Here is a 6,556-nt window from a genome sequence, read left to right on the forward strand (position 1 = left end):
TAGTCCAATAACAATCCATGATATTATTAGGGTGATAAATAAAAGGCAGTTGCTCCATGACACAAGAGCACGCTCTACTGGGACAAAAGCTTACAGCACCTGGTATTCCCAGGCGGTCTCCCATCCAAGTACTAACCAGGCCCGACCCTGCTTAGCTTCCGAGATCGGACGAGATCGGGCGTATTCAGGCTGGTATGGCCGTAAGCGAGGGAACAACTCTTGGTACACTATATAAAGTCAATGTGTCACTCACTCTGAAAGGGACACAGAAACGTATCCACTTTGTGACACAAACTGAAGAAGCTCAACCCTTGCTTACATTTCCAAATATATATATATATATATTTGAGTCTTGTTGGGGGGGGGAAGAGGGCATATCCTATGTTGATTTATGACAAGTTCATTGACTAGGGCCCTATAAAATAGGCGTTGCGGACCGAATCACGGAATCCAGACATTAAACCGAAATTCAACAATATTCAAACATTTATTGAACTTAGTAAGAAATCAACTAAATCTATTCAACTTGTTAGAAAACGCATTCATTTGCCCAAGTCAATCATAAGACATGAACAAAATGCATCAGTGATTCGTATTTCCATGAACTTTCTGAAACGGCACAGGAATGCCCCTGTCTGTGTGCATGTGTGCGGTGCGCGCGTATGTCTACACTTTGTGTAGCCGTTAGCGATGATGCTAATGATAACCTTCTTCTGGTAGGGAAGGAATGGCTTTCCCCAAAACCTTCGCAAGTAAATGTTAACTACAAAGTAGCCTATGCCTGCCTGGCAGAATTATACCGTGATCATTTGCATCACTCCAGTGGCCATTTGTTCTACAGCAACACCGCTTAACCAAACAAAGGTCTCTTCCTGGTGCACGCTTGCATTTAAGGGTAACTACACCCCAAAATCTAAATGTCTTACATTTTTCCCAGACCTCACAAATGGTCACCTGATAGGGTTTAAACATTGTTGTGGACATAGAACATCCAATTGTGCTGTTTTGCTATTAAAAAGGTGTACTTTTGAGAGCGAAAACCTGCCAAAACAGGGACAAACGGTCAACGGGGAAATCTAAACGGAGAAAAGGGAACTTGGGAATTAACGGAATCAGGCAAAACATTGAAGGGATTTTATAGTGCCCTAATGGACTACAGACATTGACTGTCTCCTAGACTAAAAACAAAGGCTGCATGTACTGCCTATATTTTGAGGGAAACGCACTGTCCATTTATTTGATTTGATCAGGGCAGGGCAGACACACAAACTGCATTTAGTCCAATAACAATCCATGATATTATTAGGGTGATAAATAAAAGCAGTTGCTCCATGACACAAGAGCACGCTCTACTGGGACAAAAGCTTACAGCACCTGGTATTCCCAGGCGGTCTCCCATCCAAGTACTAACCAGGCCCGACCCTGCTTAGCTTCCGAGATCGGACGAGATCGGGCGTATTCAGGCTGGTATGGCCGTAAGCGAGGGAACAACTCTTGGTACACTATATAAAGTCAATGTGTCACTCACTCTGAAAGGGACACAGAAACGTATCCACTTTGTGACACAAACTGAAGAAGCTCAACCCTTGCTTACATTTCCAATATATTAATATATATATATTTGAGTCTTGTTGGGGGGGGGGGGGGCATATCCTATGTTGATTTATGACAAGTTCATTGACTAGGGCCCTATAAAATAGGCGTTGCGGACCGAATCACGGAATCCAGACATTAAACCGAAATTCAACAATATTCAAACATTTATTGAACTTAGTAAGAAATCAACTAAATCTATTCAACTTGTTAGAAAACGCATTCATTTGCCCAAGTCAATCATAAGACATGAACAAAATGCATCAGTGATTCGTATTTCCATGAACTTTCTGAAACGGCACAGGAATGCCCCTGTCTGTGTGCATGTGTGCGGTGCGCGCGTATGTCTACACTTTGTGTAGCCGTTAGCGATGATGCTAATGATAACCTTCTTCTGGTAGGGAAGGAATGGCTTTCCCCAAAACCTTCGCAAGTAAATGTTAACTACAAAGTAGCCTATGCCTGCCTGGCAGAATTATACCGTGATCATTTGCATCACTCCAGTGGCCATTTGTTCTACAGCAACACCGCTTAACCAAACAAAGGTCTCTTCCTGGTGCATGCTTGCATTTAAGGGTAACTACACCCCAAAATCTAAATGTCTTACATTTTTCCCAGACCTCACAAATGGTCACCTGATAGGGTTTAAACATTGTTGTGGACATAGAACATCCAATTGTGCTGTTTTGCTATTAAAAAGGTGTACTTTTGAGAGCGAAAACCTGCCAAAACAGGGACAAACGGTCAACGGGGAAATCTAAACGGAGAAAAGGGAACTTGGGAATTAACGGAATCAGGCAAAACATTGAAGGGATTTTATAGTGCCCTAATGGACTACAGACATTGACTGTCTCCTAGACTAAAAACAAAGGCTGCATGTACTGCCTATATTTTGAGGGAAACGCACTGTCCATTTTGATTTGATTTGATCAGGGCAGGGCAGCACACAAACTGCATTTAGTCCAATAACAATCCATGATATTATTAGGGTGATAAATAAAAAGGCAGTTGCTCCATGACACAAGAGCACGCTCTACTGGGACAAAAGCTTACAGCACCTGGTATTCCCAGGCGGTCTCCCATCCAAGTACTAACCAGGCCCGACCCTGCTTAGCTTCCGAGATCGGACGAGATCGGGCGTATTCAGGCTGGTATGGCCGTAAGCGGGGAACAACTCTTGGTACACTATATAAAGTCAATGTGTCACTCACTCTGAAAGGGACACAGAAACGTATCCACTTTGTGACACAAACTGAAGAAGCTCAACCCCTTGCTTACATTTCCAATATATATATATATATATTTGAGTCTTGTTGGGGGGAAGAGGGCATATCCTATGTTGATTTATGACAAGTTCATTGACTAGGGCCCTATAAAATAGGCGTTGCGGACCGAATCACGGAATCCAGACATTAAACCGAAATTCAACAATATTCAAACATTTATTGAACTTAGTAAGAAATCAACTAAATCTATTCAACTTGTTAGAAAACGCATTCATTTGCCCAAGTCAATCATAAGACATGAACAAAATGCATCAGTGATTCGTATTTCCATGAACTTTCTGAAACGGCACAGGAATGCCCCTGTCTGTGTGCATGTGTGCGGTGCGCGCGTATGTCTACACTTTGTGTAGCCGTTAGCGATGATGCTAATGATAACCTTCTTCTGGTAGGGAAGGAATGGCTTTCCCCAAAACCTTCGCAAGTAAATGTTAACTACAAAGTAGCCTATGCCTGCCTGGCAGAATTATACCGTGATCATTTGCATCACTCCAGTGGCCATTTGTTCTACAGCAACACCGCTTAACCAAACAAAGGTCTCTTCCTGGTGCACGCTTGCATTTAAGGGTAACTACACCCCAAAATCTAAATGTCTTACATTTTTCCCAGACCTCACAAATGGTCACCTGATAGGGTTTAAACATTGTTGTGGACATAGAACATCCAATTGTGCTGTTTTGCTATTAAAAAGGTGTACTTTTGAGAGCGAAAACCTGCCAAAACAGGGACAAACGGTCAACGGGGAAATCTAAACGGAGAAAAGGGAACTTGGGAATTAACGGAATCAGGCAAAACATTGAAGGGATTGTATAGTGCCCTAATGGACTACAGACATTGACTGTCTCCTAGACTAAAAACAAAGGCTGCATGTACTGCCTATATTTTGAGGGAAACGCACTGTCCATTATTTGATTTGATCAGGGCAGGGCAGCACACACAAACTGCATTTAGTCCAATAACAATCCATGATATTATTAGGGTGATAAATAAAAAGCAGTTGCTCCATGACACAAGAGCACGCTCTACTGGGACAAAAAGCTTACAGCACCTGGTATTCCCAGGCGGTCTCCCATCCAAGTACTAACCAGGCCCGACCCTGCTTAGCTTCCGAGATCGGACGAGATCGGGCGTATTCAGGCTGGTATGGCCGTAAGCGAGGGAACAACTCTTGGTACACTATATAAAGTCAATGTGTCACTCACTCTGAAAGGGACACAGAAATGTATCCACTTTGTGACACAAACTGAAGAAGCTCAACCCTTGCTTACATTTCCAATATATATATATATATATTTGAGTCTTGTTGGGGGGGGAGAGGGCATATCCTATGTTGATTTATGACAAGTTCATTGACTAGGGCCCTATAAAATAGGCGTTGCGGACCGAATCACGGAATCCAGACATTAAACCGAAATTCAACAATATTCAAACATTTATTGAACTTAGTAAGAAATCAACTAAATCTATTCAACTTGTTAGAAAACGCATTCATTTGCCCAAGTCAATCATAAGACATGAACAAAATGCATCAGTGATTCGTATTTCCATGAACTTTCTGAAACGGCACAGGAATGCCCCTGTCTGTGTGCATGTGTGCGGTGCGCGCGTATGTCTACACTTTGTGTAGCCGTTAGCGATGATGCTAATGATAACCTTCTTCTGGTAGGGAAGGAATGGCTTTCCCCAAAACCTTCGCAAGTAAATGTTAACTACAAAGTAGCCTATGCCTGCCTGGCAGAATTATACCGTGATCATTTGCATCACTCCAGTGGCCATTTGTTCTACAGCAACACCGCTTAACCAAACAAAGGTCTCTTCCTGGTGCATGCTTGCATTTAAGGGTAACTACACCCCAAACATCTAAATGTCTTACATTTTTCCCAGACCTCACAAATGGTCACCTGATAGGGTTTAAACATTGTTGTGGACATAGAACATCCAATTGTGCTGTTTTGCTATTAAAAGGTGTACTTTTGAGAGCGAAAACCTGCCAAAACAGGGACAAACGGTCAACGGGGAAATCTAAACGGAGAAAAGGGAACTTGGGAATTAACGGAATCAGGCAAAACATTGAAGGGATTTTATAGTGCCCTAATGGACTACAGACATTGACTGTCTCCTAGACTAAAAACAAAGGCTGCATGTACTGCCTATATTTTGAGGGAAACGCACTGTCCATTATTTGATTTGATCAGGGCAGGGCAGCACACAAACTGCATTTAGTCCAATAACAATCCATGATATTATTAGGGTGATAAATAAAAGGCAGTTGCTCCATGACACAAGAGCACGCTCTACTGGGACAAAAAGCTTACAGCACCTGGTATTCCCAGGCGGTCTCCCATCCAAGTACTAACCAGGCCCGACCCTGCTTAGCTTCCGAGATCGGACGAGATCAGGGAATATTCAGGCTGGTATGGCCGTAAGCGAGGGAACAACTCTTGGTACACTATATAAAGTCAATGTGTCACTCACTCTGAAAGGGACACAGAAACGTATCCACTTTGTGACACAAACTGAAGAAGCTCAACCCTTGCTTACATTTCCAATATATATATATATATATATTTGAGTCTTGTTGGGGGGGAAGAGGGCATATCCTATGTTGATTTATGACAAGTTCATTGACTAGGGCCCTATAAAATAGGCGTTGCGGACCGAATCACGGAATCCAGACATTAAACCGAAATTCAACAATATTCAAACATTTATTGAACTTAGTAAGAAATCAACTAAATCTATTCAACTTGTTAGAAAACGCATTCATTTGCCCAAGTCAATCATAAGACATGAACAAAATGCATCAGTGATTCGTATTTCCATGAACTTTCTGGAACGGCACAGGAATGCCCCTGTCTGTGTGCATGTGTGCGGTGCGCGCGTATGTCTACACTTTGTGTAGCCGTTAGCGATGATGCTAATGATAACCTTCTTCTGGTAGGGAAGGAATGGCTTTCCCCAAACCTTCGCAAGTAAATGTTAACTACAAAGTAGCCTATGCCTGCATGGCAGAATTATACCGTGATCATTTGCATCACTCCAGTTGCCATTTGTTCTACAGCAACACCGCTTAACCAAACAAAGGTCTCTTCCTGGTGCATGCTTGCATTTAAGGGTAACTACACCCCAAAATCTAAATCTCTTAAATTTTTCCCAGACCTTACAAATGGTCACCTGATAGGGTTTAAACATTGTTGTGGACATAGAACATCCAATTGTGCTGTTTTGCTATTAAAAAGGTGTACTTTTGAGAGCGAAAACCTGCCAAAACAGGGACAAACGGTCAACGGGAAATCTAAACGGAGAAAAGGGAACTTGGGAATTAACGGAATCAGGCAAAACATTGAAGGGATTGTATAGTGCCCTAATGGACTACAGACATTGACTGTCTCCTAGACTAAAAACAAAGGCTGCATGTACTGCCTATATTTTGAGGGAAACGCACTGTCCATTTGATTTGATTTGATCAGGGCAGGGCAGCACACAAACTGCATTTAGTCCAATAACAATCCATGATATTATTAGGGTGATAAATAAAAAGGCAGTTGCTCCATGACACAAGAGCACGCTCTACTGGGACAAAAGCTTACAGCACCTGGTATTCCCAGGCGGTCTCCCATCCAAGTACTAACCAGGCCCGACCCTGCTTAGCTTCCGAGATCGGACGAGATCGGGCGTAT

General features: G+C 42.6%; 5 non-coding genes and 1 pseudogene across 5 annotated transcripts; all 6 read right to left on the reverse strand.

Moving 5' to 3' along the window:
- Positions 1 to 87: 87 nt before the first annotated feature.
- On the reverse strand, positions 88 to 206 carry LOC123483204. Its single transcript, XR_006658120.1, has one exon. It is a non-coding gene; the product is annotated as a 5S ribosomal RNA (ribosomal RNA).
- A 1,156-nt stretch (positions 207 to 1,362) lies between these two features.
- LOC123483205 lies at positions 1,363 to 1,481 on the reverse strand. The gene has a single exon (XR_006658121.1). It is a non-coding gene; the product is annotated as a 5S ribosomal RNA (ribosomal RNA).
- Positions 1,482 to 2,639: 1,158 nt separating this feature from the next.
- Positions 2,640 to 2,758, reverse strand: LOC123483206. The gene has a single exon (XR_006658122.1). It is a non-coding gene; the product is annotated as a 5S ribosomal RNA (ribosomal RNA).
- Positions 2,759 to 3,912: 1,154 nt separating this feature from the next.
- LOC123483207 lies at positions 3,913 to 4,031 on the reverse strand. Its single transcript, XR_006658123.1, has one exon. It is a non-coding gene; the product is annotated as a 5S ribosomal RNA (ribosomal RNA).
- A 1,153-nt stretch (positions 4,032 to 5,184) lies between these two features.
- On the reverse strand, positions 5,185 to 5,304 carry LOC123483213. Its single transcript, XR_006658129.1, has one exon. It is a non-coding gene; the product is annotated as a 5S ribosomal RNA (ribosomal RNA).
- A 1,155-nt stretch (positions 5,305 to 6,459) lies between these two features.
- On the reverse strand, positions 6,460 to 6,556 carry LOC123483217 (annotated as a pseudogene; the record flags this gene model as incomplete).

Source organism: Coregonus clupeaformis, unplaced genomic scaffold (genome assembly GCF_020615455.1).
Source record: "Coregonus clupeaformis isolate EN_2021a unplaced genomic scaffold, ASM2061545v1 scaf0046, whole genome shotgun sequence".
In the NCBI taxonomy this organism is placed as follows: domain Eukaryota; kingdom Metazoa; phylum Chordata; class Actinopteri; order Salmoniformes; family Salmonidae; genus Coregonus; species Coregonus clupeaformis.